The following is a 13,397-nucleotide window of genomic DNA, read 5'->3' on the forward strand; positions in this document are numbered from 1 at the left end:
CCTCCCTCCCCTCCCTTTTGCCCAATCAAAGTTCCCCCATTTTCCCATGCCTTCCCCCTCCCTGTTATGGATCAGCATCCACTTATCACAAAGAATATTTGGCCTTTGATTTGGGGGGATTGGCTTACTTTGCTTAGCATGATATTCTCCAACTCCAACCATTTACCTGCAGATGTCATAATTTTTTTCTCTTTTAATGCTGAGTAATATTCCATTATGTATATATACCACAGTTTCTTTATCCATTCATCTACTGAAGGGCATCTAGGTTGCTTTCACAGTTTAGCTGTTGTGAATTGAGCTGCTATGAACATTGATGTGGCTGTGTCACTAGTTTGCTGATTTTAAGTCCTTTGGGTATAGACCGAAGACTGGGGTAGCTGAGACAAATGGTGGTTCCATTCCCAATTTTCCAAGAAATCTCCATACTGCTTTCCAGATTGGTTTCACCAGTTTGCAGTCCCACCACCAATGTACGAATGTGCCTTTCCCCCCACATTTTCACCAACATTTATTATTGCCTATATTCTTGATAGCTGCCATTCTGACTGGCATGAGGTGAAATCTTAGAGTAGTTTTGATTTGCATTTCTCTAATTACTAGAGATGTTAAACATTTTTTTCATATATTTGTTGATTGAGTGTATATATCTTCTGAGAAGTGTTTATTTAGCTCCTTAGCCCATTTATTGATTGGGTTGTTTGTTTGGGGGGTTTTAAGTTTTTTGAGTTCTTTATATATCCTGGAGATTAGTGCTCTATTTATGTGTGTATGGTAAAAATTTGCTCCCAAGATGTAGGCTTTCTGGTCATCTCACTGATTGTTTCTTTTGCTGAGAAGAAACTTTTTAGTTTGATTCCATCCCATTTATTAATTCTTGATTTTACTTCCTGCACTTTAGGAGTCTTGTTAAGGAAGTTGGGGCCTAATCCAACATGATGAAGATTTGGGCCTACTTTTTCCTCTATTAGGTGCAGGGTCTCTGGTTTAATTCCTTGGTGCTTGATCCACTTTGAGTTGAGTTTTGAGCATGGTGAGAGAGAGGAATTTATTTTCATTATGCTGCATATGGATTTCCAGTTCTCCTGCACCATTTGTTGAAGAGGCTGTCTTTTCACCACTCTATGTTTTTGTCGCCTTTGTAATATAATGCAATGTATGAATGTGCCTTTTCCCCACATCTTCACCAACACTTATTGTTGTCTGTATTCTTGATAGCTGCCATTCTGACTGGCGTGAGATGAAATCTTAGAGTAGTTTTGATTTGCATTTCTCTAATTACTAGAGATGTTGAACATTTTTTTCATATATTTGTTGATTGAGTGTATATAGCTTATGAGAAGTGCATGAGATAACTGTATTATGTGATTTTGTCACTGTGTCTTCTATTCTGTACCATTGGTCTACATGTTCATTTTGGTGCCAATACCACGCCATTTTTGTTACTATAGCTTCACAGTATAGTTTAAGGTCTGGAATTTTAATGCCTCCTGTTTCACTCTTCTTGCTAAAGATTGCTCTAGCTATACTGGGTCTCTTATTTTTCCAAATGAATTTCATGATTGCCTTTACTATTTCTATAAGGAACAACATTGGGATTTTAATTGGAATCACATTGAATCTGTAAAGCGCTTTGGGTAGTATGGCCATTTTGACAATATTAATTTTGCCTATCCATTCACCCCACTTTATAAAATAGCCAATAAGTGTGCATTTACGAGGATTCTGTTGAAATGCCCCCACCCACATGCTTTTTTAAGAGGATGGAAGATCTTTCCATCTTCTAAGGTATTCTTCAGTTTCTTTCTTTACTGTTCTATAGTTTTCATTGTAGAGGTCTTTCACCTTTTTTGTTGATTCCCAAGGTTTTTTTTTTGTTGTTGTTGTTTTTGAGGCTATTGTGAATGGGGTAGTTTTCCTAATTTCTCTTTCAGAGGATTTATCATTGATGTATAGAAATACATTTGACTTATAAGTATTGATTTATATTCTGCTACTTTGCTGAATTCATTAATTAATTCTAGAAGTTTTCTGGTGGAGTTTTTTGGATCCTCTAAGTATAGAATCCTCTTGTCAGCAAATAATGATAGTTTGAGTTCTTCTTTTCCTATCCGTATCCCTTTAATTTCTTTCTTCTAATTGCTCTGGCTAGAGTTTCAAGGACTACATTGAATAGAAGTGGTGAAAGAGGGCATCCCTGTCTTGTTCAAGTTTTTAGAGGGAATGCTTCCAATATTTCTCCATTTAGAATGATGTTGGCCTTGGGTTTAGCATAGATAGCTTTTACAGTGTCGAGGTATGTTCCTACTATCACTAGTTTTTCTAGTGTTTTGAACATAAAAGAGTGCTGTATTTTGTCAAATGCTTTCTCTGCATCAATTGATACAATAGTATGATTTTTATATTTTTTAAAATATTTACTTTTTATTTGTGCATGGACACAATACCTTTTATTTTATTTATTTATTTTTATGTGGTGCTGAGGCTCGAACCCAGGGCCTTGCACAAGCTAGGTGAATGCTCTACCTCTGAGCAACAACCCCAATCATGAGTTTTATCTTTAAGTCTATTGATGTGATGAATTATACTTATTGATTTCCATATGTTGAATCAAACTTGCATCCCTGCAAAAAAAAAATTTAAAATTATTACATTTTAGGCATACAAAAAAGGTCTGAAAATACTAAACAATATGTCTACATGTCCACCACCTACTTTAAGAGTAAGTCCACTTTGCAATCACAGTTGTTAAAGGTAAAATGACACATAACTTTATTGATGGGGCCTTGAGCTGTAGTCTGATGTGTGGAATTATGTTCTGATCTCTCTGCTTCCTGTTCTGAAGGAAATGTCCCTCACACAGCCCCTTCTTGAGGCATTTATCTTTCTTGACTGCAGAGTGTTCCGCTATGTGAATATACTGTACCTCAGTTCTTCAAGTCAAAGATGCACATTTTTCCACATATTACAATAATCAATGATATAACTGTTTCATGTGAAGAACAGTAGTTACTAATGTCACTCTGAATGTGAAACCCATATTAGAAATCTCTTTTTCAGATAAGTGTAAGGAGAAATTTAGTTTCTCCTAAAAAAATTGATTTGTGTATTCTTCTCTGAAAGTAAGGACAATATAAATGTTTCTCCCTTTTCTCTCAAACTGCCTGGAAGCTCAGAACCATATTGGAGCTCTATAATAACAACAAAAGATGATCTGTGTAAATATATTCTTATTGACCTCTGATCTGGATGCTTATTCCTTTTTATAACTAATATTTTTTTAATTCTGGTATATATTTTATCACTTAAGTAAATATTTTTGTTGTAACTGATCTAAAATGTTTTGTATAAGGAAGAAGTATACACACTTCAAAACCTTTTAGTACTACAAAATGTGTTGAATTTCCTTTGAAATGGTGAAGACATTCTACAGGAAATATCTCAATCTGGTTGTAGTTTTTTTCCTTTATAACTATAAACACATTTTTTTTTCAGTGCTGGGGATGGAATCCACCCTCTGTTTTGTCTTCCCCTCTCTCTCAAGTACCTGGTATTTGGAGCTATTCATGTATTTGCTGATATTGAATGAATGAAAGAATTGATTCTGTCCTTTTAGTTAGTAGTAGTTATCAGTCATTTTCTTTTCTTTTTTTTTTTTCCTTCCCCATATTGGGGATTGAACTCAGGGTCACTCAACCACTGAGCCACATCCCCAGCCCTATTTTGTTTTATTTAGAGACAGGGTCTCACTGAGTTGCTTAGCACCTCCCTAAGTTGTTGAGGTTGACCTTGAACTTGCCATCCTCCTGTCTCAGCCTCCTGAGCCGCTGGGATTACAGGTGTGTGCCACTGTGCCTGGCTTCAGTCATTTTCATTTTGAACCTCAAATTATTCAGATATCTAAGATGTCACACAGTTGTAGTCTTGTAAGGCAAAGTGGGTATAAATTGCATATTTCCATGACGACTGTAAAAATGCACATGTATGGGCAGAGCTCTGCCACCAAGACCCAATCTGCTGGCAGTGGCCAGCACCCTGGAGAACTTCCCGGGGAGTTTAATCATGCCAACCTGGGTTGCTGCTGCAGAGCATGGTATTGGAGGTTTGGTAGCCCCACAACTGGAAGAGCTTTGACATTTTCCAGTGCTTCAGACAGCCTCAGTGAGTGGGGGACACCCCCTCAATAAGAAGGATTCATAAAAAGAACAAAAAAAACTTTCAAAGAAAAAAAAAAGCTGGATTCAGCTGCATAGCCAGCCAGACTGCCTGCAAACTCAGGGAGCACCTTGAGGTTCTAGATGCTTCTCACATCCTCCTTCTGCCTCCTCTTGATCTCCAACCACTGTTTCCCAGGGATTCAAGGGCTTTCCCAGGATAAGTGGTCACCTTTCCTGCTCTTCTCCTTTCACCTTCTACTGAACCTTTTTCTTGCATCCTTGTTCAATAAACTGCTCTTACTGTAACACTCTTGGCTTAAAAAAAAATGAGGGAATATAAGAGAAAATATTCATTGATAGCTTCATCATTTTGGAGGGATCATCAAGTAGGGAGAAAATAAATGCTTTGTTTAAAAGTAGACTTTACCAGCTGGGTATGGTCACCTTTAATCTAGGCGGCTGGGGAGACTGAGGCAGGAGGATCCCAAGTTCAAAGCCAGCTTCAGCAACTTAGCGAGACCTTAAGCAACTTGGTGAGACCCTGTCTAGAAATAAAATATAAAAAAAGGTCTGGGGATGTGGCTCAGTGGTTAAGCACCCCTGGGTTCAATCCCTGGTACCCCCCAAAAAAGTAGACTTTACCAAATTGTGATAAGCTATAGGGAGCCCCAAATTACAGAGGGGGGTGATCTTTCATCTGGAAAACAAAACATAAAAGAATAAAAGAATCAGCAAGATTTTCTTGGTCATGCTGGGGATGGATCAAAACCAGGGCTTTGTGCATGTTAGGCAAACACTCTGGCACCTAGCAGCGTGAGCGCAGACCCCCGGTCCACCCTGTTAATGCCTGTGTGCCATTGACAGGGACCTAAGAGCCAGTACTGCTGAGCTGACAGGTGGAACTGCACATCTCTGGGCAGGGCCAGGAGGGAGCACAGTTCACTCTGAGTGTTAGGTGAAACACCTGCTGGGCCCTGGTTCCATCAATTGGAAGTCATGCTTTCATTAGGTGGATGACAGCTGCCGCATAATATCTGAAGTCACCTGCGCCCTGTGGGGGACCCCTGGAGGCTGCAGCAGCTGCTCCCTCCTGAAACAATGATGTCTGCTGTTGCTGACAGGGAAACAGCCAGTCTGATTAGGCCGAGATTTTGTGAATCCAATTTGAAAATGCTAATCACTGTTGACAGGGTTTGCGCAGGGATTCTATTCTTACCCACTCTGTCCTCCCACTCTTAATAATAATGAACGTGGCGCTGTTTTCTCTGGGTTTTCAAACACACTTAAAAAAAAAAAACAACTCCCAAATACCTTCAAACACAACTTTGACCTCTTTTTTGTATTTTTCTGTTTTTATAAAGCCATCTTCATGGTAATTTTTTTCTTAAGGATTGCAACAAATAAATTGAGTATTCTCTGTAAATTGGTTGTTCAGTTGTAGGTAGCAGTAGTTCACACAAGTAGGATATGTGTTTTCTCTGAGCTTTGACTTGCAGATGTCTTGAAGTCTATAAAATATGTTGTTAAAATAATGGATCTGGAACACCTTAAGAGAAAAAGGAGACTGGCCTTTGTTACTTCATTTTATTTGTCAGGATACATTCTACTTTTTAAGTTCATTTTTGTTAGCAGCTCAGTGAAACTGATATAGTTCAGTCAGGTTTTAAGCGTCCAATAGGAAGGGTCCTGTATTTTTTAAGCCAAGTATCTGGGTATGGGGTTTGGTCTTTTTTGTTGTTGTTATTTATTTGTTTGTTTGTGGTGCTGTACATTGAAACCAGGGCCTCATGCATGCTTGTGAGGGCTCTAACACAGAGCTGCATCCCCAGCCCTTTCTGTTTTTTGTTGTGAGTCAGAGTCTTGCTAAGTTTCTGAAGCTGCCTCAGCCTCCCTAGTAGCTGGGGTTATAAACCTGTGCCACACCCAGATAAAGCTAGTGTATTAAATGGATGGCAAGAGAGATACCCATCAGGTATCACCCACAGTCAGGATGGGTAAAGAGAGAATGTGAATAATGAGCGTTGTTTCCTTTCATTGTTTTAAGATGACCATTATCTTTCCTTACTTTTCACTCCAGTGTCTGTTTTCACCCTAAATATGCTGCCAAACTCAAATGTGAAAATTCCTGTTGGCATTTGTCAGGGAGGGCTTTGACAATGGAGGGGTGTTGGAAAGTGCCCCCAGGTTGAAGCCCACCGCCCCATTTTGTTTGTGTGTTTTAGCACGTGTGTGTGCACTTGATGCTCCGACTGCTAAAAGTATTCAAGTATCTTCGGCCTGACAGGTGCACCTGCAGGAGGTAAGCAGCTTTGCCTGTGGCTTGTTGAGGTACAGATAATCAGGGGACTCACAGCAATGACTGCTGAAACACCACTTTGATAGAAAAGTGCATCTGCAGAGCAGAAGAGTAGCCAATGGCTTGCTTTTGCTTTCTGATGTGTTCTGTGTGCTGTGTGCCTTGGAGTCCGCCCATGTGGTTAGGTGTCTAGGTGGCCAGCATCCCCACAGAGTAGCTTCCTGCCCAAGAGGTCTGAAGTTGAGAAAATAAGAAGTCTAAGTAATCAGAAAGAAATACAGACAAAAGCAGAAATTAGATTTAAAGTGGAGCGCCTGATGGGTCTTCCAGTCCTGATAGGAGCTGGAACTGAACAACTCAAAAAAGGGGGAGTACATCAAAGGCAGGGATGAGCCAGGCGCGGTGGTGCTCGCCTGTAATCCCAGGGGCTCTGGAGGCTGAGACAGGAGGATCACCAGTTCAAAGCCAGCCTCAGCAACAGTAAGGTGTGAAGCAGCTCAGTGAGACCCTGTCTCTAAGTAGAATACACAATAGGGCTGGGGATGTGGCTCAGTGGTGGAGTGCCCCTGGGTTCAATCTCTGGTATCCACACCTTCCCCCTCCAAAAAAANTTTTCTTTTTTTTTTTTCCTTCCCCATATTGGGGATTGAACTCAGGGTCACTCCCCGTGAATGGGGCTGGCAACGACAAGACCACACAAATACAGAAATACCTTTTTGGGGTTCAAGGTCAGCTCTGAGGCCTCAGCTCCCATGCTGAAGGGAAAGGGGAACGAGGGAGGCAAGAGGCCACAGAGAGAGCCCACCCTGAGCCCCGTTTTTATTTAGGGGGGAGACATTCAATAGGAAATTGCACCCAAATAAGGCAAGGGGATTGTGTCACACCAAACACGGGGTGACACCCACCCCCAGAGCTGTGCTTCCTTACCCAGCGAAGGTGAGGCCCACCTGCCTCGCACTTCCTGAATGCCACTTCCACACCCCCATTACTCAAGGCCAAGGGGGGGTGCTCAGCTCCTGTTCAGAGCCCCACAATAGCCTTCCATGTCGATTCCGCAAGTCAATACAAATTTCATGCTCCAGAGCCTAGAAATAACTTTGAAGGGGAAAGAACAAAGTACTTTTATAGTTCATTAAAATAAAGTATGAATCCACGGGAAGAACTGTATCTGCCTCCATTCTTTGCAATTCTACAGATAATTTTGGCCCTTGGCACATAATAACTAATGCTTTCCATTCCGAGTGTCTGTGTGGTTAGAGCAGATCTGGTTCAGGAGCCCCCAAGGACTCTTTAGAACCCTAATAGCTGTCTGCTTCTGCAGCTCTGCCTCCAGTGCCTTAGGTTTTGAAGTGAGTCTGGGGCTGCTGCAGGCTGCCCTGGCCTGTGTCTGCTGGTTTTCATCTCTCCTGAGTTCTTTGGCGTCAGATCAGGCCAACCTGAAATCACAGAGCCTTTCAGAGATCAGCTGGAACTTTGATATTGGCATTCCCCACTTTTCTGACTTTCCTCTGAAGGTCCTCCTGTGCGGGAGTGCTTCAGGACTCCCTGTGAGCCATGCTGAGGGCTGCTATGGTTTAGGTGTCCCTCGAAGGTGCATGGGTTGGAGACTTGGTCCCCAGGGTGCTGGTATTGGCAGGTGGTGGAGTCTTTAAGAGGTGGGGCCTACTGAGAGGTCCTTGGGTCATTGGGACTGCTGCCCTCAAAAGGGATTATGGTAGTTTTTGTGCAGTCCCTCAGCACTTCTCACAAAAGGTTGTCACAAAGGACCAAGCCTGGCCCTCCCTCTTTCTGCTTTCGGACTGGAGATGTGAACTTTCCTCCATACACACCCTGTACTTTACTGTTTGTCATGGGGTGAGGTCCTGCCTCCAAACTTTGAACTAAAATCAACCTCTTTCTTCTAAAGTTAGCCCATCTCAGATTTTTAAAACTTACTTATTTATTCTAATTTGTTATATATGACAGCAGAATGCATTTCAATTCATATTACACATATAGAGCAATTTTTTTCTCTGGTTGTACACAAAATAGAGTCACACCATTCTTGTCTTCATACATGTACTTAGGGTAATGATGTCATCTCATTCCACTGTCTTTCTGACCCCCTCCCTTCCCCTCCTTCCCCTTTGAGATATTTAGTTTTGGTAACAAAAAGCGAATACAGGGGTAAACAAGTTTGATCTTGTCGGGAAGGATCACAAGCCCTCAGAGTTGTTTTGAGGGAAGAATCAAATAGTTGAGCATGTTGCCTACTGTATGAAGAGAGAAACCTAGTGTTTGTGGACCTGTTTGGCTCCCTTTTTATGGAAAACATAAGGGCAGGGTCCCTATGAAGAACCCCCCTACCACCGAGGGAAAGCGGGATCTGCCTTAGACAGTGCCGGTCCTCACAGGCCCACCAGCCCTGCCGGGGGTCTGCAGTGGTCCTCTTCCCCTATGGTATAAAGTGTTTTCTCCACACAGTGAATGGCTTAGCCAAGGATCTTTGCAAACTATGCCTCCAGGACCCATCCCATCTCTGTTGTAGCTTATAAAAAAACTGAGGACAAAGAAATTAGGTGACCCAACAAAGGCTACTAGTTCAAGAATAGCTGTGCAAAGTGAGGAGAATCAGCCAGGGCTTGTGTGTGGTGTTTATTGGTGTCATCCATACAGGGCTGCCTTCAAGGAGCTTCAATAGTGGAGGCGTTGGACAGAGGGACACAGGGTTGTCATTCAGCCTAGTGAGTGAGTGATGGGACTCTGGCCAGGTCGGGAGGTGGCATGAAGGAGGGAAGGATTCACTGGGGCTTTGAAGACAAGAGGAAGTTACTGGGCAACGAGAGAGTAGCCACTCAAGATTCACCACCGACCCTTTGCTCCAAGGTGCATCGACAGATCTCATTCTCAGGTTCCTGGGATAGTGGCCCCTGCCCTGCTTTACCCAGGGCTTTGACCTTAGCAGGATCTTGCTCATGGAGTGGCCTAGGCCACTGCGTGTCGGTACTGTTGTGGTTTGGATGTGGTTTCAGCCTGTCTCCCCAAGGGTCCGTGTGGTAGAAGCTTGGTCCCCAACGTGGTGGTGTCGAGGTGGAGGAATCTTTTGAGAATTAGGGCCTAGTGCAAGGTAATTAGGTCACAGGGGCATCACCCAGGAAGGGACAGATGCTGATCTTGAGAAGTTAGTGAGTTCTTAGGAGAGTGGAGTGTTACAAAAAAAGAGCAAGTCTAGGCCAGGTGCAGTGGTGCACACCTATAATCCCGGTGGCCAGGGAGGCTGCAGCAGGAGGATCGTGAGTTCAAAGCCAGCCAAAAAGCCAGCCTCAGCAAAAATGAGGTGATAAGCAACTCAGTGAGACTCTGTCTCTAAATAAAATACAAAGTAGGGCTGGGGATGTGGCTCAGTGGTCAAGTGCCCCTGAGTTCAATCCCCGGAAGAAAAAAAAAAGAGCAATTTTTGGATCCTGAATTCCTTCTCACTTTGTGATCTTTCCCTCTCACACCTGCTGCTGCTCTCATGCCATCCTCCATGTTGTGATATAGCCAGGAGGCCCCTGCCAGAGCTGAGTCGATGTTCCTGGACCTCCAGAGCCATATGCTAAAAAACCTCTTTTCTGTAAAAGTCCATTGTTTTTTTATGTAAACCGTTCTGACAGTGATAGGGCGAGTCCTCATTGAGGTTTTCATTTGTATCTCCCTGACCGCTAATGTTATTGAACATCTTTTCATGTGTGTATTTGCCATCCATATATCCTTTTTGGTGAAATCCTCTCTTGCCCCATTTTTAAGTGGAATATTTGTTGCCTAAAACAAAAAAACAAAAAACAAAAAAACCTCTTGTTCTCTATCCCGTCCCTTCCTTTTATTTCTTATTATTTTAGTTAGCACTTATTACATGTCCTGTGAATCGTGCATTTGCCCCAAGAGAACTGGCAGTTTGGAGGAAGGAATGAGGAAGTCGGTTTTGGTGTAGGAAGGTGTCTTAGTCAGCTCTTCCTCACTGTGACCACAATACCCAGCAAGAACAACTTCAAGGAAGGGAAGTTTATTTGAGGCTCGCGATTTCAGAGGTCTCAGTCCATAGATGGCCGACTCCATTGCTCTGGGCCCACGGTGAGGCTGCACATCATGGTGGGAGGGCCTGGTTCAGGAGTGTTGGTCTCTTCCTGGAAGCCAGGAAGCAGACGGAAGGGAGGGGGGTCACAGGGAGGAGTGGGACAACTGGGTCACACCCCTCTTGGTGACAGTACCACCACCCAGTTAGTCTGTTCAAATTAGAATGGACTGATTAGGTTATGGCTCTCATAATCCAGTTATTTCATCTCGGAACATTCCTGCATTAATACAAGAGCTTTTGGGGGAAACCTCATACCCAAACCGTAACAGAGGGGCACCTACCTTCCATCAAAAGAATCGGTAAAATCTGCTTCCTGGGGCTGGGGTAGGGGCTCAGAGGTAGAGCATTCACCTAGTACGTTTGGGTACTTGGGTTCAATCCCCAGCACCATGTAAAACAATAAATAAATAAAGTTATCTTTAAAAAATCTACTTCCTGGAGAAGGTTATATCTGATCACAGTTGAAAGCACGAATAGATTCATTAAAACATTATAACATATATATGTATTTATATGAAAATATGTTATATATATTTATATATTACTGTTTAGGACACTAATATAGTAAGACATATACAGTGCATTCTAAAAGCCTCAACAGGGCATCCCACTTTGTAGGCAGTTCATGGTGTGAACTTGTCATTACTTCAAAATTTACAAACATTGAACACGAAAATCTTCCTAGGTTCTTTAGGATTCTGAGATGGCGATAACAACACACCAGACACCAGAGATATGTGATCTAATGGGAGCTGAAAATGCATAAGCAGCAAATAACAGTTGATTGTAGAAACTAATTTAGTTACCTGGGAGTTACAGGGGAGTGAGAAATTTATCCTCACAAGAAGTTTGGGAAGATTTCTTAGAATAAGGAGGATTTGACGATAAATGTTGGCGAGGATGTGGGGAAAAGGTACACTCATACATTGCTGGTGGGACTACAAATTGGTGCGACCAATCTGGAAAGCAGTATGGAGAGTCTTCTGAAAACTTTGAATGGAACCACCATTTGACCCAGTTGTCCCACTCCTCAGCACATACCCAGAGGACTTAAAATCAGCCTACTACAGTGAAGTAGCCACATCAATGTTTATGGCAGCACAATTCACAGTAGCTAAGCTATGGAACCAACCTAGATGCTCTTCAACAGATGAATGGATAAAGAAAATATAGTACATATATATGGAATATTACTCAGCCATAAAGAAGAATGAAATTATGTCATTTGCCAGTAAATGGATGGAACTGGAGATTATCATGCTAAGTGAAATAAGCCAGTCCCAAAAAACCAAAGGCCAAATATTCTCCCTGATATGCAGATGCTAACTCATAATAAGTGTGTGTCGTGGGGTAGAAGTTCACTGGATTAGAGAAAGGGGAATGAAGGGAAGCGGGGGGTGGAAATAGGAAAGACAGTAGAATGAACTGGACATAACTTTCTTATGTTCTTGTATGAATACATGACCAATGTAACTCTACATCATGTACAACCACAAGAATGGGAAGTGATACTCCCTGTGTGTATGATATGTCAAAATACCCTCTACTGTCATGTATACCTTAAAGAACAAATAAAAATTTAAAAAATTAAGTGGGTTTGGGCTGAGATTGAAAACTGAGTAAAATTTTGGGGCTGGGATTGTGGCTCAGTGGTAGGTAGAGCGCTTGCCTAGCGTATTCGAGTCCCTGGGTTCGATCCTCAGCACCACATAAAAATAAATAAATAAAAATAAAGGTATTGTGTCCAACTACAATCGAAAAATAAATATTTAAAAAAAAAGAAAGAAAACTGAGTAAAATTTCAACAGGTAGATTAAAGAGAACAGATTTGTTCTCTACTCGCAGGTCCCTACATGTTAGTAATTTCCAGGTCTCTCTCCATCTTGCCCTTACCCTCAGTTGCTTCTAAGGAAGGGTCCGTAACCAAGTGTCAGAATCCATATTTGGCTCGTGGGCCAGGGAAAGAGGTTGCTAGTGGAAGTCACATCTAGGTTTTGGATGAGATCCACAATCTAATTTTAGCAAGTCCTTCTTTTATAGAAAGATGGACTAAGGCCTAGGAAGGGTCAGATTCAGCCCTGCCCCATCACCCCTGCTGGCCAGAACAGTGGTACTTTTGTCTAGAAAGTTCCTGTGCCAAGCCAAGGAAGTAACGTGGGTTTTTCACTCTGGCTAATGCTAAAAATAAAAAAATGGGCTGGTGAAAATAAAGTGTTACAAAATAAGGAAACTAGAGAAAACTTACTTGTGTAAAAATACGTTATTTACTTCATATATGAATAAATCTCCTTTAAGGGATATAATTTTTATATATCTTTAGATAAACCGTGTTTATCAGTTAAGTGACAAAGAACATCAAGAAAATACAAACCAGCTCTAAAATCTCTGTTTAACAGAGGTTAATACAGATAAGAAACAGAAATACTCATGAGCTGGAGAGATAAGTTTCTTCTCTCAATCAAAAAAAAAGCTGGGCACAGTTGGTGCACGCCTGTAATCCCAGCAGTTCCCAGCACTTGAGAGACTGAGGCAGGAGGATCATGTGTTCAAAGCCAGCCTCAGCAAAAGCAAGGCACTAAGCAACTCAGTGAGACCCTGTCTCTAAATAAAATACAAAATAGGGCTGGGGATGTGGCTCAGTGGTGGAGTGCCCCTGGGTTCAATCTCTGGTACCCCCATCCACCCCCCCAAAAAAAGAAAAGAAAAAAAAAGGCAATTACAAACTTTAGGATAAACAAAAATAGGTTAAAAATAAGTCATGGCCCAAATGTACAGCAGACTAATACATAGCATGATTTTGAGACATTCATAAAGTAAGAAAGTATTGGGCTGGGGTTGGGGGCTCAGT

The 13,397-nt window shown here is 42.0% G+C and overlaps 1 protein-coding gene across 1 annotated transcript in view; it reads left to right on the forward strand.

Annotated features, from left to right (window-relative positions):
- Positions 1–13,397, forward strand: part of Ebpl (EBP like) — a gene marked incomplete at its 5' end in the record, with an annotated part of 59,838 nt that overhangs the window by 1,797 nt on the left and 44,644 nt on the right. The window lies entirely within an intron of this gene.

The sequence above is a fragment of the Marmota marmota genome, unplaced genomic scaffold (assembly GCF_001458135.2).
Source record: "Marmota marmota marmota unplaced genomic scaffold, marMar, whole genome shotgun sequence".
NCBI classification, from domain to species: domain Eukaryota; kingdom Metazoa; phylum Chordata; class Mammalia; order Rodentia; family Sciuridae; genus Marmota; species Marmota marmota.